A 22,778-nucleotide genomic window follows, 5' to 3' on the forward strand; every position below is an offset into this window, starting at 1 on the left:
GTAAAACATGCCTTGAGTCTGTTCAAGCAGCACGGTAAACAAACACCCCAGATGGGACTTGAACCCACAATCCCTGGCTTAGGAGGCCAGTGCCTTATCCATTAGGCCACTGGGGCCATATACTGCCAAGTGAAAGTCAGCTTACTAATTTTTTTAAATGACAAAAACATTATCTTGCGACTATGTTACTCAGTTTTCTGGTGCCATTTGCATTCCAGATGGAAAACAATCTTAACCATGTGCTTGCTTTCCTTACACAAGAGCAAGGAGTTTCTAGGAGTCTTGGTTTTGATCACTTAGTCCATGACATATTTTAATACTGATGATGGAAATCTCATTGGGTTGCCAGAACCCTTGAACAATAAAGAATTCTGCTGCATTTCCCCTTCAAACATGTTAATATATCATGACGGGACCGGAGAGACATTGCTTTCCTTCTGCCGTTCTAAAACACAAATAAGTCAAGTAAACAATGCTCCAGGTGAGGCTTGAACTCACAACCTCGGCATTGCTCAACAGTTACTGCTTTATAAGTACCACGCGCTGACCGATTGCGCCACTGGAGCACTTGGGGCCTTTCAAGGAGACCAATATATCAGGCAATTATCGGGCACAAACGAAACGTTCCCAATAATTGTCTGATCGTCAGCGGAGATGAGGGCCACATTTACATGCAGCATTCACCTCTTCTGTATAGTGACGAGTGATCGATACAGCGACGGCTTGTCTCCATAAAAAATCATGGTTCCTGGGCAGCAGAAGGCTGCTGTGGAAAAACGTTGATTTTGGGTTCCGGGAGAAAGACACCCTCACCCGATGAACGAGTGTTTGCTCATTCATTGGGTGATCGGCGCCAGCTAATTATGAGGAACAAACGCTTATACAAACGCTCATCCCCGACAATGGGTCTGACTATGGGTCCATGTAAAAGGACCTTAGGTGAGGCGTGTCTAAGTTGCATCAATTATCAAAATCAGTAACCAAGTCAGCGGTCAGTGAAGATTATCTGATTTATAGCATCCTACTAGCCACCTACTTTCCTCTTATTGATGCGCTATATGGACAAAAGCATTTGGACACACCTCAATCACTGAATTCAGGTGATTTATTAAGTCCCTTAGCCGTGTCTAAGTTGCATCAATTATCAAAATCAGTAACCATGTCAGCGGTCAGTGAAGATTAACTGATTTATAGCATCCTACTAGCCACCTACTTTCCTCTTATTGATGCGCTATATGGACAAAAGCATTTGGACACACCTCAATCACTGAATTCAGGTGATTTATTAAGTCCCTTAGCCGCAGCTGCAGGTGTATAAAATCTAGAATGGAAATTGCAAGCAACGAGGCCCTCTCGCTCAATATCAGTGTCTGACCTCACAAATGCTATTCTGGATGTATGGGCACAACTTCACACAGGCACACACCAAACTCTTGCAGAAAGCCTTCCCAGAAGAGTGGAAACTCTGTATTTGGAAAAGGGATTGTTCCTTGGGATGAAGCCTTTTTGGGACACACAAACTGTATTTCTATGGTCAGATTTCACACAATCTATTTAAATAGCAATCAGAAGAAACATCCAGTCAAGAATCTGTTTGAGCACTATTCCAAAGGTAAAACATGCCTTGAGTCTGTTCAAGCAGCACGGTAAACAAACACCCCAGATGGGACTTGAACCCACAATCCCTGGCTTAGGAGGCCAGTGCCTTATCCATTAGGCCACTGGGGTCATATACTGCAAAGTGAAAGTCAGCTTACTAATTTTTTTAAATGACAAAAACATTATCTTGCGACTATGTTACTCAGTTTTCTGGTGCCATTTGCATTCCAGATGGAAAACAATCTTAACCATGTGCTTGCTTTCCTTACACAAGAGCAAGGGGTTTCTAGGAGTCTTGGTTTTGATCACTTAGTCCATGACATATTTTAATACTGATGATGGAAATCTCATTGGGTTGCCAGAACCCTTGAACAATAAAGAATTCTGCTGCATTTCCCCTTCAAACATGTTAATATATCATGACGGGACCGGAGAGACATTGCTTTCCTTCTGCCGTTCTAAAACACAAATAAGTCAAGTAAACAATGCTCCAGGTGAGGCTTGAACTCACAACCTCGGCATTGCTCAACAGATACTGCTTTATAAGTACCGCGCGCTGACCGATTGCGCGACTGGAGCACTTGGGGCCTTTCAAGGAGACCAATATATCAGGCAATTATCGGGCACAAACGAAACGTTCCCAATAATTGTCTGATCGTCAGCGGAGATGAGGGCCACATTTACATGCAGCATTCACCTCTTCTGTATAGTGACGAGTGATCGATACAGCGACGGCTTGTCTCCATAAAAAATCATGGTTCCTGGGCAGCAGAAGGCTGCTGTGGAAAAGCTTTGATTTTGGCTTCCGGGAGAAAGACACCCTCACCCGATGAACAAGTGTTTGCTCATTCATTGGGTGATCGGCGCCAGCTAATTATGAGGAACAAACGCTTATACAAACGCTCATCCCCGACAATGGGTCTGACTATGGGTCCATGTAAAAGGACCTTAGGTGAGGCGTGTCTAAGTTGCATCAATTATCAAAATCAGTAACCAAGTCAGCGGTCAGTGAAGATTATCTGATTTATAGCATCCTACTAGCCACCTACTTTCCTCTTATTGATGCGCTATATGGACAAAAGCATTTGGACACACCTCAATCACTGAATTCAGGTGATTTATTAAGTCCCTTAGCCGTGTCTAAGTTGCATCAATTATCAAAATCAGTAACCATGTCAGCGGTCAGTGAAGATTAACTGATTTATAGCATCCTACTAGCCACCTACTTTCCTCTTATTGATGCGCTATATGGACAAAAGCATTTGGACACACCTCAATCACTGAATTCAGGTGATTTATTAAGTCCCTTAGCCGCAGCTGCAGGTGTATAAAATCTAGAATGGAAATTGCAAGCAACGAGGCCCTCTCGCTCAATATCAGTGTCTGACCTCACAAATGCTATTCTGGATGTATGGGCACAACTTCACACAGGCACACACCAAACTCTTGCAGAATGCCTTCCCAGAAGAGTGGAAACTCTGTATTTGGAAAAGGGATTGTTCCTTGGGATGAAGCCTTTTTGGGACACACAAACTGTATTTCTATGGTCAGATTTCACACAATCTATTTAAATAGCAATCGGAAGAAACATCCAGTAAAGAATCTGTTTGAGCACTATTCCAAAGGTAAAACATGCCTTGAGTCTGTTCAAGCAGCACGGTAAACAAACACCCCAGATGGGACTTGAACCCACAATCCCTGGCTTAGGAGGCCAGTGCCTTATCCATTAGGCCACTGGGGCCATATACTGCCAAGTGAAAGTCAGCTTACTAATTTTTTTAAATGACAAAAACATTATCTTGCGACTATGTTACTCAGTTTTCTGGTGCCATTTGCATTCCAGATGGAAAACAATCTTAACCATGTGCTTGCTTTCCTTACACAAGAGCAAGGGAGTTTCTAGGAGTCTTGGTTTTGATCACTTAGTCCATGACATATTTTAATACTGATGATGGAAATCTCATTGGGTTGCCAGAACCCTTGAACAATAAAGAATTCTGCTGCATTTCCCCTTCAAACATGTTAATATATCATGACGGGACCGGAGAGACATTGCTTTCCTTCTGCCGTTCTAAAACACAAATAAGTCAAGTAAACAATGCTCCAGGTGAGGCTTGAACTCACAACCTCGGCATTGCTCAACAGATACTGCTTTATAAGTACCGCGCGCTGACCGATTGCGCGACTGGAGCACTTGGGGCCTTTCAAGAGACCAATATATCAGGCAATTATCGGGCACAAACGAAACGTTCCCAATAATTGTCTGATCGTCAGCGGAGATGAGGGCCACATTTACATGCAGCATTCACCTCTTCTGTATAGTGATGAGTGATCGATACAGCGACGGCTTGTCTCCATAAAAAATCATGGTTCCTGGGCAGCAGAAGGCTGCTGTGGAAAAACGTTGATTTTGGGTTCCGGGAGAAAGACACCCTCACCCGATGAACGAGTGTTTGCTCATTCATTGGGTGATCGGCGCCAGCTAATTATGAGGAACAAACGCTTATACAAACGCTCATCCCCGACAATGGGTCTGACTATGGGTCCATGTAAAAGGACCTTAGGTGAGGCGTGTCTAAGTTGCATCAATTATCAAAATCAGTAACCAAGTCAGCGGTCAGTGAAGATTATCTGATTTATAGCACCCTACTAGCCACCTACTTTCCTCTTATTGATGCGCTATATGGACAAAAGCATTTGGACACACCTCAATCACTGAATTCAGGTGATTTATTAAGTCCCTTAGCCGTGTCTAAGTTGCATCAATTATCAAAATCAGTAACCATGTCAGCGGTCAGTGAAGATTAACTGATTTATAGCATCCTACTAGCCACCTACTTTCCTCTTATTGATGCGCTATATGGACAAAAGCATTTGGACACACCTCAATCACTGAATTCAGGTGATTTATTAAGTCCCTTAGCCGCAGCTGCAGGTGTATAAAATCTAGAATGGAAATTGCAAGCAACGAGGCCCTCTCGCTCAATATCAGTGTCTGACCTCACAAATGCTATTCTGGATGTATGGGCACAACTTCACACAGGCACACACCAAACTCTTGCAGAATGCCTTCCCAGAAGAGTGGAAACTCTGTATTTGGAAAAGGGATTGTTCCTTGGGATGAAGCCTTTTTGGGACACACAAACTGTATTTCTATGGTCAGATTTCACACAATCTATTTAAATAGCAATCAGAAGAAACATCCAGTAAAGAATCTGTTTGAGCACTATTCCAAAGGTAAAACAGGCCTTGAGTCTGTTCAAGCAGCACGGTAAACAAACACCCCAGATGGGACTTGAACCCACAATCCCTGGCTTAGGAGGCCAGTGCCTTATCCATTAGGCCACTGGGGCCATATACTGCCAAGTGAAAGTCAGCTTACTAATTTTTTTAAATGACAAAAACATTATCTTGCGACTATGTTACTCAGTTTTCTGGTGCCATTTGCATTCCAGATGGAAAACAATCTTAACCATGTGCTTGCTTTCCTTACACAAGAGCAAGGGAGTTTCTAGGAGTCTTGGTTTTGATCACTTAGTCCATGACATATTTTAATACTGATGATGGAAATCTCATTGGGTTGCCAGAACACTTGAACAATAAAGAATTCTGCTGCATTTCCCCTTCAAACATGTTAATATATCATGACGGGACCGGAGAGACATTGCTTTCCTTCTGCCGTTCTAAAACACAAATAAGTCAAGTAAACAATGCTCCAGGTGAGGCTTGAACTCACAACCTCGGCATTGCTCAACAGTTACTGCTTTATAAGTACCGCACGCTGACCGATTGCGCCACTGGAGCACTTGGGGCCTTTCAAGGAGACCAATATATCAGGCAATTATCGGGCACAAACGAAACGTTCCCAATAATTGTCTGATCGTCAGCGGAGATGAGGGCCACATTTACATGCAGCATTCACCTCTTCTGTATAGTGATGAGTGATCGATACAGCGACGGCTTGTCTCCATAAAAAATCATGGTTCCTGGGCAGCAGAAGGCTGCTGTGGAAAAACGTTGATTTTGGGTTCCGGGAGAAAGACACCCTCACCCGATGAACGAGTGTTTGCTCATTCATTGGGTGATCGGCGCCAGCTAATTATGAGGAACAAACGCTTATACAAACGCTCATCCCCGACAATGGGTCTGACTATGGGTCCATGTAAAAGGACCTTAGGTGAGGCATGTCTAAGTTGCATCAATTATCAAAATCAGTAACCAAGTCAGCGGTCAGTGAAGATTATCTGATTTATAGCATCCTACTAGCCACCTACTTTCCTCTTATTGATGCGCTATATGGACAAAAGCATTTGGACACACCTCAATCACTGAATTCAGGTGATTTATTAAGTCCCTTAGCCGTGTCTAAGTTGCATCAATTATCAAAATCAGTAACCATGTCAGCGGTCAGTGAAGATTAACTGATTTATAGCATCCTACTAGCCACCTACTTTCCTCTTATTGATGCGCTATATGGACAAAAGCATTTGGACACACCTCAATCACTGAATTCAGGTGATTTATTAAGTCCCTTAGCCGCAGCTGCAGGTGTATAAAATCTAGAATGGAAATTGCAAGCAACGAGGCCCTCTCGCTCAATATCAGTGTCTGACCTCACAAATGCTATTCTGGATGTATGGGCACAACTTCACACAGGCACACACCAAACTCTTGCAGAAAGCCTTCCCAGAAGAGTGGAAACTCTGTATTTGGAAAAGGGATTGTTCCTTGGGATGAAGCCTTTTTGGGACACACAAACTGTATTTATATGGTCAGATTTCACACAATCTATTTAAATAGCAATCAGAAGAAACATCCAGTAAAGAATCTGTTTGAGCACTATTCCAAAGGTAAAACGGGCCTTGTATCTGTTCAAGCAGCACGGTAAACAAACACCCCAGATGGGACTTGAACCCACAATCCCTGGGTTAGGAGGCCAGTGCCTTATCCATTAGGCCACTGGGGTCATATACTGCAAAGTGAAAGTCAGCTTACTAATTTTTTTAAATGACAAAAACATTATCTTGCGACTATGTTACTCAGTTTTCTGGTGCCATTTGCATTCCAGATGGAAAACAATCTTAACCATGTGCTTGCTTTCCTTACACAAGAGCAAGGGGTTTCTAGGAGTCTTGGTTTTGATCACTTAGTCCATGACATATTTTAATACTGATGATGGAAATCTCATTGGGTTGCCAGAACCCTTGAACAATAAAGAATTCTGCTGCATTTCCCCTTCAAACATGTTAATATATCATGACGGGACCGGAGAGACATTGCTTTCCTTCTGCCGTTCTAAAACACAAATAAGTCAAGTAAACAATGCTCCAGGTGAGGCTTGAACTCACAACCTCGGCATTGCTCAACAGATACTGCTTTATAAGTACCGCGCGCTGACCGATTGCGCGACTGGAGCACTTGGGGCCTTTCAAAGAGACCAATATATCAGGCAATTATCGGGCACAAACGAAACGTTCCCAATAATTGTCTGATCGTCAGCGGAGATGAGGGCCACATTTACATGCAGCATTCACCTCTTCTGTATAGTGACGAGTGATCGATACAGCGATGGCTTGTCTCCATAAAAAATCATGGTTCCTGGGCAGCAGAAGGCTGCTGTGGAAAAACGTTGATTTTGGGTTCCGGGAGAAAGACACCCTCACCCGATAAACAAGTGTTTGCTCATTCATTGGGTGATCGGCGCCAGCTAATTATGAGGAACAAACGTTTATACAAACGCTCATCCCCGACAATGGGTCTGACTATGGGTCCATGTAAAAGGACCTTAGGTGAGGCGTGTCTAAGTTGCATCAATTATCAAAATCAGTAACCAAGTCAGCGGTCAGTGAAGATTATCTGATTTATAGCATCCTACTAGCCACCTACTTTCCTCTTATTGATGCGCTATATGGACAAAAGCATTTGGACACACCTCAATCACTGAATTCAGGTGATTTATTAAGTCACTTAGCCGTGTCTAAGTTGCATCAATTATCAAAATCAGTAACCATGTCAGCGGTCAGTGAAGATTATCTGATTTATAGCATCCTACTAGCCACCTACTTTCCTCTTATTGATGCGCTATATGGACAAAAGAATTGGACACACCTCAATCACTGAATTCAGGTGATTTATTAAGTCCCTTAGCCGCAGCTGCAGGTGTATAAAATCTAGAATGGAAATTGCAAGCAACGAGGCCCTCTCGCTCAATATCAGTGTCTGACCTCACAAATGCTATTCTGGATGTATGGGCACAACTTCACACAGGCACACACCAAACTCTTGCAGAATGCCTTCCCAGAAGAGTGGAAACTCTGTATTTGGAAAAGGGATTGTTCCTTGGGATGAAGCCTTTTTGGGACACACAAACTGTATTTCTATGGTCAGATTTCACACAATCTATTTAAATAGCAATCGGAAGAAACATCCAGTAAAGAATCTGTTTGAGCACTATTCCAAAGGTAAAACATGCCTTGAGTCTGTTCAAGCAGCACGGTAAACAAACACCCCAGATGGGACTTGAACCCACAATCCCTGGCTTAGGAGGCCAGTGCCTTATCCATTAGGCCACTGGGGCCATATACTGCCAAGTGAAAGTCAGATTACTAATTTTTTTAAATGACAAAAACATTATCTTGCGACTATGTTACTCAGTTTTCTGGTGCCATTTGCATTCCAGATGGAAAACAATCTTAACCATGTGCTTGCTTTCCTTACACAAGAGCAGGGAGTTTCTAGGAGTCTTGGTTTTGATCACTTAGTCCATGACATATTTTAATACTGATGATGGAAATCTCATTGGGTTGCCAGAACACTTGAACAATAAAGAATTCTGCTGCATTTCCCCTTCAAACATGTTAATATATCATGACGGGACCGGAGAGACATTGCTTTCCTTCTGCCGTTCTAAAACACAAATAAGTCAAGTAAACAATGCTCCAGGTGAGGCTTGAACTCACAACCTCGGCATTGCTCAACAGTTACTGCTTTATAAGTACCGCACGCTGACCGATTGCGCCACTGGAGCACTTGGGGCCTTTCAAGGAGACCAATATATCAGGCAATTATCGGGCACAAACGAAACGTTCCCAATAATTGTCTGATCGTCAGCGGAGATGAGGGCCACATTTACATGCAGCATTCACCTCTTCTGTATAGTGATGAGTGATCGATACAGCGACGGCTTGTCTCCATAAAAAATCATGGTTCCTGGGCAGCAGAAGGCTGCTGTGGAAAAACGTTGATTTTGGGTTCCGGGAGAAAGACACCCTCACCCGATGAACGAGTGTTTGCTCATTCATTGGGTGATCGGCGCCAGCTAATTATGAGGAACAAACGCTTATACAAACGCTCATCCCCGACAATGGGTCTGACTATGGGTCCATGTAAAAGGACCTTAGGTGAGGCATGTCTAAGTTGCATCAATTATCAAAATCAGTAACCAAGTCAGCGGTCAGTGAAGATTATCTGATTTATAGCATCCTACTAGCCACCTACTTTCCTCTTATTGATGCGCTATATGGACAAAAGCATTTGGACACACCTCAATCACTGAATTCAGGTGATTTATTAAGTCCCTTAGCCGTGTCTAAGTTGCATCAATTATCAAAATCAGTAACCATGTCAGCGGTCAGTGAAGATTAACTGATTTATAGCATCCTACTAGCCACCTACTTTCCTCTTATTGATGCGCTATATGGACAAAAGCATTTGGACACACCTCAATCACTGAATTCAGGTGATTTATTAAGTCCCTTAGCCGCAGCTGCAGGTGTATAAAATCTAGAATGGAAATTGCAAGCAACGAGGCCCTCTCGCTCAATATCAGTGTCTGACCTCACAAATGCTATTCTGGATGTATGGGCACAACTTCACACAGGCACACACCAAACTCTTGCAGAAAGCCTTCCCAGAAGAGTGGAAACTCTGTATTTGGAAAAGGGATTGTTCCTTGGGATGAAGCCTTTTTGGGACACACAAACTGTATTTATATGGTCAGATTTCACACAATCTATTTAAATAGCAATCAGAAGAAACATCCAGTAAAGAATCTGTTTGAGCACTATTCCAAAGGTAAAACGGGCCTTGTATCTGTTCAAGCAGCACGGTAAACAAACACCCCAGATGGGACTTGAACCCACAATCCCTGGGTTAGGAGGCCAGTGCCTTATCCATTAGGCCACTGGGGTCATATACTGCAAAGTGAAAGTCAGCTTACTAATTTTTTTAAATGACAAAAACATTATCTTGCGACTATGTTACTCAGTTTTCTGGTGCCATTTGCATTCCAGATGGAAAACAATCTTAACCATGTGCTTGCTTTCCTTACACAAGAGCAAGGGGTTTCTAGGAGTCTTGGTTTTGATCACTTAGTCCATGACATATTTTAATACTGATGATGGAAATCTCATTGGGTTGCCAGAACCCTTGAACAATAAAGAATTCTGCTGCATTTCCCCTTCAAACATGTTAATATATCATGACGGGACCGGAGAGACATTGCTTTCCTTCTGCCGTTCTAAAACACAAATAAGTCAAGTAAACAATGCTCCAGGTGAGGCTTGAACTCACAACCTCGGCATTGCTCAACAGATACTGCTTTATAAGTACCGCGCGCTGACCGATTGCGCGACTGGAGCACTTGGGGCCTTTCAAAGAGACCAATATATCAGGCAATTATCGGGCACAAACGAAACGTTCCCAATAATTGTCTGATCGTCAGCGGAGATGAGGGCCACATTTACATGCAGCATTCACCTCTTCTGTATAGTGACGAGTGATCGATACAGCGACGGCTTGTCTCCATAAAAAATCATGGTTCCTGGGCAGCAGAAGGCTGCTGTGGAAAAACGTTGATTTTGGGTTCCGGGAGAAAGACACCCTCACCCGATAAACAAGTGTTTGCTCATTCATTGGGTGATCGGCGCCAGCTAATTATGAGGAACAAACGTTTATACAAACGCTCATCCCCGACAATGGGTCTGACTATGGGTCCATGTAAAAGGACCTTAGGTGAGGCGTGTCTAAGTTGCATCAATTATCAAAATCAGTAACCAAGTCAGCGGTCAGTGAAGATTATCTGATTTATAGCATCCTACTAGCCACCTACTTTCCTCTTATTGATGCGCTATATGGACAAAAGCATTTGGACACACCTCAATCACTGAATTCAGGTGATTTATTAAGTCACTTAGCCGTGTCTAAGTTGCATCAATTATCAAAATCAGTAACCATGTCAGCGGTCAGTGAAGATTATCTGATTTATAGCATCCTACTAGCCACCTACTTTCCTCTTATTGATGCGCTATATGGACAAAAGAATTGGACACACCTCAATCACTGAATTCAGGTGATTTATTAAGTCCCTTAGCCGCAGCTGCAGGTGTATAAAATCTAGAATGGAAATTGCAAGCAACGAGGCCCTCTCGCTCAATATCAGTGTCTGACCTCAGAAATGCTATTCTGGATGTATGGGCACAACTTCACACAGGCACACACCAAACTCTTGCAGAAAGCCTTCCCAGAAGAGTGGAAACTCTGTATTTGGAAAAGGGATTGTTCCTTGGGATGAAGCCTTTTTGGGACACACAAACTGTATTTCTATGGTCAGATTTCACACAATCTATTTAAAGAGGACCTTTCACCTATTCTTACTCTATGAACTAAGTATACAGCCATGTGGAGCGGCGCCCGGGGATCTCACTGCACTTACTATTATCCCCAGGCGCCGCTCCGTTCTCCTGCTATGCCCTCCGGTATCTCCGTTCCCTAAGTTATGGTAGGCGGAGTCTGCCCTAGCGCTGGCCAATCGCATTGCAGAGCTCACAGCCTGGGAGAAAATAACCTCACAGGCTGTGAGCTCTGCGCTGCGATTGGCCAGCGCTAGGGCAGACTCCGCCTACCATAACTTAGGGACTGGTATCTCCGCCTACTATAACTTAGGGAACGGAGATACCGGAGGGCATAGCGGCAGAACGGAGCGGCGCCTGGGGATAATAGTAAGTGCAGTGAGATCCCCGGGCGCCGCTCCACATGGCTGTATACTTAGTTCATAGGGTAAGAATAGGTGAAAGGTCCTCTTTAAATAGCAATCGGAAGAAACATCCAGTAAAGAATCCGTTTGAGCACTATTCCAAAGGTAAAACATGCCTTGAGTCTGTTCAAGCAGCACGGTAAACAAACACCCCAGATGGGACTTGAACCCACAATCCCTGGCTTAGGAGGCCAGTGCCTTATCCATTAGGCCACTGGAGCCATATACTGCCAAGTGAAAGTCAGCTTACTAATTTTTTTTAAATGACAAAAACATTATCTTGCGACTATGTTACTCAGTTTTCCGGTGCCATATGCATTCCAGATGGAAAACAATCTTAACCATGTGCTTGCTTTCCTTACACAAGAGCAAGGAGTTTCTAGGAGTCTTGGTTTTGATCACTTAGTCCATTACATATTTTAATACTGATGATGGAAATCTCATTGGGTTGCCAGAACCCTTGAACAATAAAGAATTCTGCTGCATTTCCCCTTCAAACATGTTAATATATCATGACGGGACCGGAGAGACATTGCTTTCCTTCTGCCGTTCTAAAACACAAATAAGTCAAGTAAACAATTGTCCAGGTGAGGCTTGAACTCACAACCTCGGCATTGCTCAACAGTTACTGCTTTATAAGTACTGCGCGCTGACCGATTGCGCCACTGGAGCACTTGGGGCCTTTCAAGGAGACCAATATATCAGGCAATTATCGGGCACAAACGAAACGTTCCCAATAATTGTCTGATCGTCAGCGGAGATGAGGGCCACATTTACATGCAGCATTCACCTCTTCTGGATAGTGACGAGTGATCGATACAGCGACGGCTTGTCTCCATAAAAAATCATGGTTCCTGGGCAGCAGAAGGCTGCTGTGGAAAAACGTTGATTTTGGGTTCCGGGAGAAAGACACCCTCACCCGATGAACGAGTGTTTGCTCATTCATTGGGTGATCGGCGCCAGCTAATTATGAGGAACAAACGCTTATACAAACGCTCATCCCCGACAATGAGTCTGACTATGGGTCCATGTAAAAGGACCTTAGGTGAGGTGTGTCTAAGTTGCATCAATTATCAAAATCAGTAACCAAGTCAGTGAAGATTATCTGATTTATAGCATCCTACTAGCCACCTACTTTCCTTTTATTGATGCGCTATATGGACAAAAGCATATGGACACACCTCAATCACTGAATTCAGGTGTTTCATTGAGTCCCATAGCCGCAGCTGCAGGTGTATAAAATCTAGAATGGAAATTGCAAGCAACGAGGCCCTCTCGCTCAATATCAGTGTCTGACCTCACAAATGCTATTCTGGATGTATGGGCACAACTTCACACAGGCACACACCAAACTCTTGTAGAAAGCCTTCCCAGAAGAGTGGAAACTCTGTATTTGGAAAAGGGATTGTTCCTTGGGATGAATCCTTTTTGGGACACACAAACTGTATTTCTATGGTCAGATTTCACACAATTTAAATAGCAATCGGAAGAAACATCCAGTAAAGAATCCGTTTGAGCACTATTCCAAAGGTAAAACATGCCTTGAGTCTGTTCAAGCAGCACGGTAAACAAACACCCCAGATGGGACTTGAACCCACAATCCCTGGCTTAGGAGGCCAGTGCCTTATCCATTAGGCCACTGGGGCCATATACTGCCAAGTGAAAGTCAGCTTACTAATTTTTTTAAATGACAAAAACATTATCTTGCGACTATGTTACTCAGTTTTCTGGTGCCATTTGCATTCCAGATGGAAAACAATCTTAACCATGTGCTTGCTTTCCTTAGGCCTCTTTCACACTTGCGTTGTCCGGATCCGGCGTGTACTCCACTTGCCGGAATTACACTCCGGATCCGGAAAAACGCAAGTGTACTGAAAGCATTTGAAGACGGAACCGTCTTCCAAATGCTTTCAGTGTTACTATGGCACCCAGGACGCTATTAAAGTCCTGGTTGCCATAGTAGGAGCGGGGAGCGGGGGAGCAGTATACTTACAGTCCGTGCGGCTCCCCGGGCGCTCCAGAATGACGTCAGAGCGCCCCATGCGCATGGATGACGTGATCCATGCGATCACGTGATCCATGCGCTTGGGGCGCCCTGACGTCACTCTGGAGCGCCCGGGGAGCCGCACGGACGGTAAGTACACTGCTCCCCCGCTCCCCGCTACACTTACCATGGCTGTCAGGACTTTAGCGTCCCGGCAGCCATGGTAACCACTCTGAAAAAGCTAAATGTCGGCTCCGGCAATGCGCCGAAACGACGTTTAGCTTAAGGCCGGATCCGGATCAATGCCTTCCAATGGGCATTAATTCCGGATCCGGCCTTGCGGCAAGTGTTCCGGATTTTTGGCCGGAGCAAAAAGCGCAGCATGCTGCGGTATTTTCTCCGGCCAACAAACGTTCCGTACCGGAACTGAAGACATCCTGATGCATCCTGAACGGATTACTCTCCATTCAGAATGCATTAGGATAATCCTGATCAGGATTCTTCCGGCATAGAGCCCCGACGACGGAACTCTATGCCGGAAGACAATAACGCAGGTGTGAAAGAGCCCTTACACAAGAGCAAGGAGTTTCTAGGAGTCTTGGTTTTGATCACTTAGTCCATGACATATTTTAATACTGATGATGGAAATCTCATTGGGTTGCCAGAACCCTTGAACAATAAAGAATTCTGCTGCATTTCCCCTTCAAACATGTTAATATATCATGACGGGACCGGAGAGACATTGCTTTCCTTCTGCCGTTCTAAAACACAAATAAGTCAAGTAAACAATTGTCCAGGTGTGGCTTGAACTCACAACCTCGGCATTGCTCAACAGTTACTGCTTTATAAGTACTGCGCGCTGACCGATTGCGCCACTGGAGCACTTGGGGCCTTTCAAGGAGACCAATATATCAGGCAATTATCGGGCACAAACGAAACGTTCCCAATAATTGTCTGATCGTCAGCGGAGATGAGGGCCACATTTACATGCAGCATTCACCTCTTCTGGATAGTGACGAGTGATCGATACAGCGACGGCTTGTCTCCATAAAAAATCATGGTTCCTGGGCAGCAGAAGGCTGCTGTGGAAAAACGTTGATTTTGGGTTCCGGGAGAAAGACACCCTCACCCGATGAACGAGTGTTTGCTCATTCATTGGGTGATCGGCGCGAGCTAATTATGAGGAACAAACGCTTATACAAACGCTCATCCCCGACAATGAGTCTGACTATGGGTCCATGTAAAAGGACCTTAGGTGAGGTGTGTCTAAGTTGCATCAATTATCAAAATCAGTAACCAAGTCAGCGGTCAGTGAAGATTATCTGATTTATAGCATCCTACTAGCCACCTACTTTCCTCTTATTGATGCGCTATATGGACAAAAGCATATGGACACACCTCAATCACTGAATTCAGGTGTTTCATTGAGTCCCATAGCCGCAGCTGCAGGTGTATAAAATCTAGAATGGAAATTGCAAGCAACGAGGCCCTCTCGCTCAATATCAGTGTCTGACCTCACAAATGCTATTCTGGATGTATGGGCACAACTTCACACAGGCACACACCAAACTCTTGTAGAAAGCCTTCCCAGAAGAGTGGAAACTCTGTATTTGGAAAAGGGATTGTTCCTTGGGATGAATCCTTTTTGGGACACACAAACTGTATTTCTATGGTCAGATTTCACACAATCTATTTAAATAGCAATCGGAAGAAACATCCAGTAAAGAATCCGTTTGAGCACTATTCCAAAGGTAAAACATGCCTTGAGTCTGTTCAAGCAGCACGGTAAACAAACACCCCAGATGGGACTTGAACCCACAATCCCTGGCTTAGGAGGCCAGTGCCTTATCCATTAGGCCACTGGGGCCATATACTGCCAAGTGAAAGTCAGCTTACTAATTTTTTTAAATGACAAAAACATTATCTTGCGACTATGTTACTCAGTTTTCTGGTGCCATTTGCATTCCAGATGGAAAACAATCTTAACCATGTGCTTGCTTTCCTTACACAAGAGCAAGGAGTTTCTAGGAGTCTTGGTTTTGATCACTTAGTCCATGACATATTTTAATACTGATGATGGAAATCTCATTGGGTTGCCAGAACCCTTGAACAATAAAGAATTCTGCTGCATTTCCCCTTCAAACATGTTAATATATCATGACGGGACCGGAGAGACATTTCTTTCCTTCTGCCGTTCTAAAACACAAATAAGTCAAGTAAACAATTGTCCAGGTGAGGCTTGAACTCACAACCTCGGCATTGCTCAACAGTTACTGCTTTATAAGTACTGCGCGCTGACCGATTGCGCCACTGGAGCACTTGGGGCCTTTCAAGGAGACCAATATATCAGGCAATTATCGGGCACAAACGAAACGTTCCCAATAATTGTCTGATCGTCAGCGGAGATGAGGGCCACATTTACATGCAGCATTCACCTCTTCTGGATAGTGACGAGTGATCGATACAGCGACGGCTTGTCTCCATAAAAAATCATGGTTCCTGGGCAGCAGAAGGCTGCTGTGGAAAAACGTTGATTTTGGGTTCCGGGAGAAAGACACCCTCACCCGATGAACGAGTGTTTGCTCATTCATTGGGTGATCGGCGCCAGCTAATTATGAGGAACAAACGCTTATACAAACGCTCATCCCCGACAATGAGTCTGACTATGGGTCCATGTAAAAGGACCTTAGGTGAGGTGTGTCTAAGTTGCATCAATTATCAAAATCAGTAACCAAGTCAGCGGTCAGTGAAGATTATCTGATTTATAGCATCCTACTAGCCACCTACTTTCCTCTTATTGATGCGCTATATGGACAAAAGCATATGGACACACCTCAATCACTGAATTCAGGTGTTTCATTGAGTCCCATAGCCGCAGCTGCAGGTGTATAAAATCTAGAATGGAAATTGCAAGCAACGAGGTACTCTCGCTCAATATCAGTGTCTGACCTCACAAATGCTATTCTGGATGTATGGGCACAACTTCACACAGGCACACACCAAACTCTTGTAGAAAGCCTTCCCAGAAGAGTGGAAACTCTGTATTTGGAAAAGGGATTGTTCCTTGGGATGAATCCTTTTTGGGACACACAAACTGTATTTCTATGGTCAGATTTCACACAATCTATTTAAATAGCAATCGGAAGAAACATCCAGTAAAGAATCCGTTTGAGCACTATTCCAAAGGTAAAACATGCCTTGAGTCTGTTCAAGCAGCACGGTAAACAAACACCCCAGATGGGACTTGAACCCACAATCCCTGGCTTAGGAGGCCAGTGCCTTATCCATTAGGCCACTGGGGCCATATACTGCCAAGTGAAAGTCAGCTTACTAATTTTTTTAAATGACAAAAACATTATCTTGCGACTATGTTACTCAGTTTTCTGGTGCCATTTGCATTCCAGATGGAAAACAATCTTAACCATGTGCTTGCTTTCCTTACACAAGAGCAAGGAGTTTCTAGGAGTCTTGGTTTTGATCACTTAGTCCATTACATATTTTAATACTGATGATGGAAATCTCATTGGGTTGCCAGAACCCTTGAACAATAAAGAATTCTGCTGCATTTCCCCTTCAAACATGTTAATATATCATGACGGGACCGGAGAGACATTGCTTTCCTTCTGCCGTTCTAAAACACAAATAAGTCAAGTAAACAATTGTCCAGGTGAGGCTTGAACTCACAACCTCGGCATTGCTCAACAGTTACTGCTTTATAAGTACTGCGCGCTGACCGATTGCGCCACTGGAGCACTTGGGGCCTTTCAAGGAGACCAATATATCAGGCAATTATCGGGCACAAACGAAACGTTCCCAATAATTGTCTGATCGTCAGCGGAGATGAGGGCCACATTTACATGCAGCATTCACCTCTTCTGGATAGTGACGAGTGATCGATACAGCGACGGCTTGTCTCCATAAAAAATCATGGTTCCTGGGCAGCAGAAGGCTGCTGTGGAAAAACGTTGATTTTGGGTTCCGGGAGAAAGACACCCTCACCCGATGAACGAGTGTTTGCTCATTCATTGGGTGATCGGCGCCAGCTAATTATGAGGAACAAACGCTTATACAAACGCTCATCCCCGACAATGAGTCTGACTATGGGTCCATGTAAAAGGACCTTAGGTGAGGTGTGTCTAAGTTGCATCAATTATCAAAATCAGTAACCAAGTCAGTGAAGATTATCTGATTTATAGCATCCTACTAGCCACCTACTTTCCTTTTATTGATGCGCTATATGGACAAAAGCATATGGACACACCTCAATCACTGAATTCAGGTGTTTCATTGAGTCCCATAGCCGCAGCTGCAGGTGTATAAAATCTAGAATGGAAATTGCAAGCAACGAGGCCCTCTCGCTCAATATCAGTGTCTGACCTCACAAATGCTATTCTGGATGTATGGGCACAACTTCACACAGGCACACACCAAACTCTTGTAGAAAGCCTTCCCAGAAGAGTGGAAACTCTGTATTTGGAAAAGGGATTGTTCCTTGGGATGAATCCTTTTTGGGACACACAAACTGTATTTCTATGGTCAGATTTCACACAATTTAAATAGCAATCGGAAGAAACATCCAGTAAAGAATCCGTTTGAGCACTATTCCAAAGGTAAAACATGCCTTGAGTCTGTTCAAGCAGCACGGTAAACAAACACCCCAGATGGGACTTGAACCCACAATCCCTGGCTTAGGAGGCCAGTGCCTTATCCATTAGGCCACTGGGGCCATATACTGCCAAGTGAAAGTCAGCTTACTAATTTTTTTAAATGACAAAAACATTATCTTGCGACTATGTTACTCAGTTTTCTGGTGCCATTTGCATTCCAGATGGAAAACAATCTTAACCATGTGCTTGCTTTCCTTACACAAGAGCAAGGAGTTTCTAGGAGTCTTGGTTTTGATCACTTAGTCCATGACATATTTTAATACTGATGATGGAAATCTCATTGGGTTGCCAGAACCCTTGAACAATAAAGAATTCTGCTGCATTTCCCCTTCAAACATGTTAATATATCATGACGGGACCGGAGAGACATTGCTTTCCTTCTGCCGTTCTAAAACACAAATAAGTCAAGTAAACAATTGTCCAGGTGTGGCTTGAACTCACAACCTCGGCATTGCTCAACAGTTACTGCTTTATAAGTACTGCGCGCTGACCGATTGCGCCACTGGAGCACTTGGGGCCTTTCAAGGAGATCAATATATCAGGCAATTATCGGGCACAAACGAAACGTTCCCAATAATTGTCTGATCGTCAGCGGAGATGAGGGCCACATTTACATGCAGCATTCACCTCTTCTGGATAGTGACGAGTGATCGATACAGCGACGGCTTGTCTCCATAAAAAATCATGGTTCCTGGGCAGCAGAAGGCTGCTGTGGAAAAACGTTGATTTTGGGTTCCGGGAGAAAGACACCCTCACCCGATGAACGAGTGTTTGCTCATTCATTGGGTGATCGGCGCCAGCTAATTATGAGGAACAAACGCTTATACAAACGCTCATCCCCGACAATGAGTCTGACTATGGGTCCATGTAAAAGGACCTTAGGTGAGGTGTGTCTAAGTTGCATCAATTATCAAAATCAGTAACCAAGTCAGCGGTCAGTGAAGATTATCTGATTTATAGCATCCTACTAGCCACCTACTTTCCTCTTATTGATGCGCTATATGGACAAAAGCATATGGACACACCTCAATCACTGAATTCAGGTGTTTCATTGAGTCCCATAGCCGCAGCTGCAGGTGTATAAAATCTAGAATGGAAATTGCAAGCAACGAGGCCCTCTCGCTCAATATCAGTGTCTGACCTCACAAATGCTATTCTGGATGTATGGGCACAACTTCACACAGGCACACACCAAACTCTTGTAGAAAGCCTTCCCAGAAGAGTGGAAACTCTGTATTTGGAAAAGGGATTGTTCCTTGGGATGAATCCTTTTTGGGACACACAAACTGTATTTCTATGGTCAGATTTCACACAATCTATTTAAATAGCAATCGGAAGAAACATCCAGTAAAGAATCCGTTTGAGCACTATTCCAAAGGTAAAACATGCCTTGAGTCTGTTCAAGCAGCACGGTAAACAAACACCCCAGATGGGACTTGAACCCACAATCCCTGGCTTAGGAGGCCAGTGCCTTATCCATTAGGCCACTGGGGCCATATACTGCCAAGTGAAAGTCAGCTTACTAATTTTTTTAAATGACAAAAACATTATCTTGCGACTATGTTACTCAGTTTTCTGGTGCCATTTGCATTCCAGATGGAAAACAATCTTAACCATGTGCTTGCTTTCCTTACACAAGAGCAAGGAGTTTCTAGGAGTCTTGGTTTTGATCACTTAGTCCATGACATATTTTAATACTGATGATGGAAATCTCATTGGGTTGCCAGAACCCTTGAACAATAAAGAATTCTGCTGCATTTCCCCTTCAAACATGTTAATATATCATGACGGGACCGGAGAGACATTTCTTTCCTTCTGCCGTTCTAAAACACAAATAAGTCAAGTAAACAATTGTCCAGGTGAGGCTTGAACTCACAACCTCGGCATTGCTCAACAGTTACTGCTTTATAAGTACTGCGCGCTGACCGATTGTGCCACTGGAGCACTTGGGGCCTTTCAAGGAGACCAATATATCAGGCAATTATCGGGCACAAACGAAACGTTCCCAATAATTGTCTGATCGTCAGCGGAGATGAGGGCCACATTTACATGCAGCATTCACCTCTTCTGGATAGTGACGAGTGATCGATACAGCGACGGCTTGTCTCCATAAAAAATCATGGTTCCTGGGCAGCAGAAGGCTGCTGTGGAAAAACGTTGATTTTGGGTTCCGGGAGAAAGACACCCTCACCCGATGAACGAGTGTTTGCTCATTCATTGGGTGATCGGCGCCAGCTAATTATGAGGAACAAACGCTTATACAAACGCTCATCCCCGACAATGAGTCTGACTATGGGTCCATGTAAAAGGACCTTAGGTGAGGTGTGTCTAAGTTGCATCAATTATCAAAATCAGTAACCAAGTCAGCGGTCAGTGAAGATTATCTGATTTATAGCATCCTACTAGCCACCTACTTTCCTCTTATTGATGCGCTATATGGACAAAAGCATATGGACACACCTCAATCACTGAATTCAGGTGTTTCATTGAGACCCATAGCCGCAGCTGCAGGTGTATAAAATCTAGAATGGAAATTGCAAGCAACGAGGCCCTCTCGCTCAATATCAGTGTCTGACCTCACAAATGCTATTCTGGATGTATGGGCACAACTTCACACAGGCACACACCAAACTCTTGTAGAAAGCCTTCCCAGAAGAGTGGAAACTCTGTATTTGGAAAAGGGATTGTTCCTTGGGATGAATCCTTTTTGGGACACACAAACTGTATTTCTATGGTCAGATTTCACACAATCTATTTAAATAGCAATCGGAAGAAACATCCAGTAAAGAATCCGTTTGAGCACTATTCCAAAGGTAAAACATGCCTTGAGTCTGTTCAAGCAGCACGGTAAACAAACACCCCAGATGGGACTTGAACCCACAATCCCTGGCTTAGGAGGCCAGTGCCTTATCCATTAGGCCACTGGGGCCATATACTGCCAAGTGAAAGTCAGCTTACTAATTTTTTTAAATGACAAAAACATTATCTTGCGACTATGTTACTCAGTTTTCTGGTGCCATTTGCATTCCAGATGGAAAACAATCTTAACCATGTGCTTGCTTTCCTTACACAAGAGCAAGGAGTTTCTAGGAGTCTTGGTTTTGATCACTTAGTCCATGACATATTTTAATACTGATGATGGAAATCTCATTGGGTTGCCAGAACCCTTGAACAATAAAGAATTCTGCTGCATTTCCCCTTCAAACATGTTAATATATCATGACGGGACCGGAGAGACATTGCTTTCCTTCTGCCGTTCTAAAACACAAATAAGTCAAGTAAACAATTGTCCAGGTGAGGCTTGAACTCACAACCTCGACATTGCTCAACAGTTACTGCTTTATAAGTACCGCGCGCTGACCGATTGCGCCACTGGAGCACTTGGGGCCTTTCAAGGAGACCAATATATCAGGCAATTATCGGGCACAAACGAAACGTTCCCAATAATTGTCTGATCGTCAGCGGAGATGAGGGCCACATTTACATGCAGCATTCACCTCTTCTGTATAGTGACGAGTGATCGATACAGCGACGGCTTGTCTCCATAAAAAATCATGGTTCCTGGGCAGCAGAAGGCTGCTGTGGAAAAACGTTGATTTTGGGTTCCGGGAGAAAGACACCCTCACCCGATGAACTAGTGTTTGCTCATTCATTGGGTGATCGGCGCCCGCTAATTATGAGGAACAAACGCTTATACAAACGCTCATCCCGACAATGGGTCTGACTATGGGTCCATGTAAAAGGACCTTAGGTGAGGTGTGTCTAAGTTGCATCAATTATCAAAATCAGTAACCAAGTCAGCGGTCAGTGAAGATTATCTGATTTATAGCATCCTACTAGCCACCTACTTTCCTCTTATTGATGCGCTATATGGACAAAAGCATATGGACACACCTCAATCACTGAATTCAGGTGTTTCATTGAGTCCCATAGCCGCAGCTGCAGGTGTATAAAATCTAGAATGGAAATTGCAAGCAACGAGGTACTCTCGCTCAATATCAGTGTCTGACCTCACAAATGCTATTCTGGATGTATGGGCACAACTTCACACAGGCACACACCAAACTCTTGTAGAAAGCCTTCCCAGAAGAGTGGAAACTCTGTATTTGGAAAAGGGATTGTTCCTTGGGATGAAGCCTTTTTGGGACACACAAACTGTATTTCTATGGTCAGAATTCACACAATCTATTTAAATAGCAATCGGAAGAAACATCCAGTAAAGAATCCGTTTGAGCACTATTCCAAAGGTAAAACATGCCTTGAGTCTGTTCAAGCAGCACGGTAAACAAACACCCCAGATGGGACTTGAACCCACAATCCCTGGCTTAGGAGGCCAGTGCCTGATCCATTAGGCCACTGGGGCCATATACTGCCAAGTGAAAGTCAGCTTACTAATTTTTTTTAAATGACAAAAACATTATCTTGCGACTATGTTACTCAGTTTTCTGGTGCCATTTGCATTCCAGATGGAAAACAATCTTAACCATGTGCTTGC

General features: G+C 43.8%; 20 non-coding genes across 20 annotated transcripts; all 20 read right to left on the reverse strand.

Annotated features, from left to right (window-relative positions):
- Nucleotides 1–43: 43 nt before the first annotated feature.
- TRNAR-CCU lies at nucleotides 44–116 on the reverse strand. Its single transcript has one exon. It is a non-coding gene; the product is annotated as a tRNA-Arg (tRNA).
- A 357-nt stretch (nucleotides 117–473) lies between these two features.
- Nucleotides 474–566, reverse strand: TRNAI-UAU. Its single transcript is given in 2 exon segments — nucleotides 474–509; nucleotides 529–566. It is a non-coding gene; the product is annotated as a tRNA-Ile (tRNA).
- A 1,089-nt stretch (nucleotides 567–1,655) lies between these two features.
- Nucleotides 1,656–1,728, reverse strand: TRNAR-CCU. Its single transcript has one exon. It is a non-coding gene; the product is annotated as a tRNA-Arg (tRNA).
- Nucleotides 1,729–2,085: 357 nt separating this feature from the next.
- TRNAI-UAU lies at nucleotides 2,086–2,178 on the reverse strand. The gene is given in 2 exon segments: nucleotides 2,086–2,121; nucleotides 2,141–2,178. It is a non-coding gene; the product is annotated as a tRNA-Ile (tRNA).
- A 1,089-nt stretch (nucleotides 2,179–3,267) lies between these two features.
- On the reverse strand, nucleotides 3,268–3,340 carry TRNAR-CCU. The gene has a single exon. It is a non-coding gene; the product is annotated as a tRNA-Arg (tRNA).
- A 358-nt stretch (nucleotides 3,341–3,698) lies between these two features.
- On the reverse strand, nucleotides 3,699–3,791 carry TRNAI-UAU. Its single transcript is given in 2 exon segments — nucleotides 3,699–3,734; nucleotides 3,754–3,791. It is a non-coding gene; the product is annotated as a tRNA-Ile (tRNA).
- Nucleotides 3,792–4,879: 1,088 nt separating this feature from the next.
- On the reverse strand, nucleotides 4,880–4,952 carry TRNAR-CCU. Its single transcript has one exon. It is a non-coding gene; the product is annotated as a tRNA-Arg (tRNA).
- A 358-nt stretch (nucleotides 4,953–5,310) lies between these two features.
- TRNAI-UAU lies at nucleotides 5,311–5,403 on the reverse strand. Its single transcript is given in 2 exon segments — nucleotides 5,311–5,346; nucleotides 5,366–5,403. It is a non-coding gene; the product is annotated as a tRNA-Ile (tRNA).
- A 1,519-nt stretch (nucleotides 5,404–6,922) lies between these two features.
- Nucleotides 6,923–7,015, reverse strand: TRNAI-UAU. Its single transcript is given in 2 exon segments — nucleotides 6,923–6,958; nucleotides 6,978–7,015. It is a non-coding gene; the product is annotated as a tRNA-Ile (tRNA).
- Nucleotides 7,016–8,103: 1,088 nt separating this feature from the next.
- TRNAR-CCU lies at nucleotides 8,104–8,176 on the reverse strand. The gene has a single exon. It is a non-coding gene; the product is annotated as a tRNA-Arg (tRNA).
- Nucleotides 8,177–8,533: 357 nt separating this feature from the next.
- TRNAI-UAU lies at nucleotides 8,534–8,626 on the reverse strand. Its single transcript is given in 2 exon segments — nucleotides 8,534–8,569; nucleotides 8,589–8,626. It is a non-coding gene; the product is annotated as a tRNA-Ile (tRNA).
- Nucleotides 8,627–10,145: 1,519 nt separating this feature from the next.
- On the reverse strand, nucleotides 10,146–10,238 carry TRNAI-UAU. The gene is given in 2 exon segments: nucleotides 10,146–10,181; nucleotides 10,201–10,238. It is a non-coding gene; the product is annotated as a tRNA-Ile (tRNA).
- A 1,542-nt stretch (nucleotides 10,239–11,780) lies between these two features.
- On the reverse strand, nucleotides 11,781–11,853 carry TRNAR-CCU. Its single transcript has one exon. It is a non-coding gene; the product is annotated as a tRNA-Arg (tRNA).
- A 1,352-nt stretch (nucleotides 11,854–13,205) lies between these two features.
- TRNAR-CCU lies at nucleotides 13,206–13,278 on the reverse strand. Its single transcript has one exon. It is a non-coding gene; the product is annotated as a tRNA-Arg (tRNA).
- Nucleotides 13,279–15,410: 2,132 nt separating this feature from the next.
- Nucleotides 15,411–15,483, reverse strand: TRNAR-CCU. The gene has a single exon. It is a non-coding gene; the product is annotated as a tRNA-Arg (tRNA).
- A 1,362-nt stretch (nucleotides 15,484–16,845) lies between these two features.
- TRNAR-CCU lies at nucleotides 16,846–16,918 on the reverse strand. The gene has a single exon. It is a non-coding gene; the product is annotated as a tRNA-Arg (tRNA).
- Nucleotides 16,919–18,269: 1,351 nt separating this feature from the next.
- On the reverse strand, nucleotides 18,270–18,342 carry TRNAR-CCU. Its single transcript has one exon. It is a non-coding gene; the product is annotated as a tRNA-Arg (tRNA).
- A 1,362-nt stretch (nucleotides 18,343–19,704) lies between these two features.
- On the reverse strand, nucleotides 19,705–19,777 carry TRNAR-CCU. The gene has a single exon. It is a non-coding gene; the product is annotated as a tRNA-Arg (tRNA).
- Nucleotides 19,778–21,139: 1,362 nt separating this feature from the next.
- Nucleotides 21,140–21,212, reverse strand: TRNAR-CCU. Its single transcript has one exon. It is a non-coding gene; the product is annotated as a tRNA-Arg (tRNA).
- A 1,361-nt stretch (nucleotides 21,213–22,573) lies between these two features.
- TRNAR-CCU lies at nucleotides 22,574–22,646 on the reverse strand. Its single transcript has one exon. It is a non-coding gene; the product is annotated as a tRNA-Arg (tRNA).
- Nucleotides 22,647–22,778: the final 132 nt, after the last annotated feature.

The sequence above is a fragment of the Bufo bufo genome, chromosome 1 (assembly GCF_905171765.1).
Source record: "Bufo bufo chromosome 1, aBufBuf1.1, whole genome shotgun sequence".
In the NCBI taxonomy this organism is placed as follows: domain Eukaryota; kingdom Metazoa; phylum Chordata; class Amphibia; order Anura; family Bufonidae; genus Bufo; species Bufo bufo.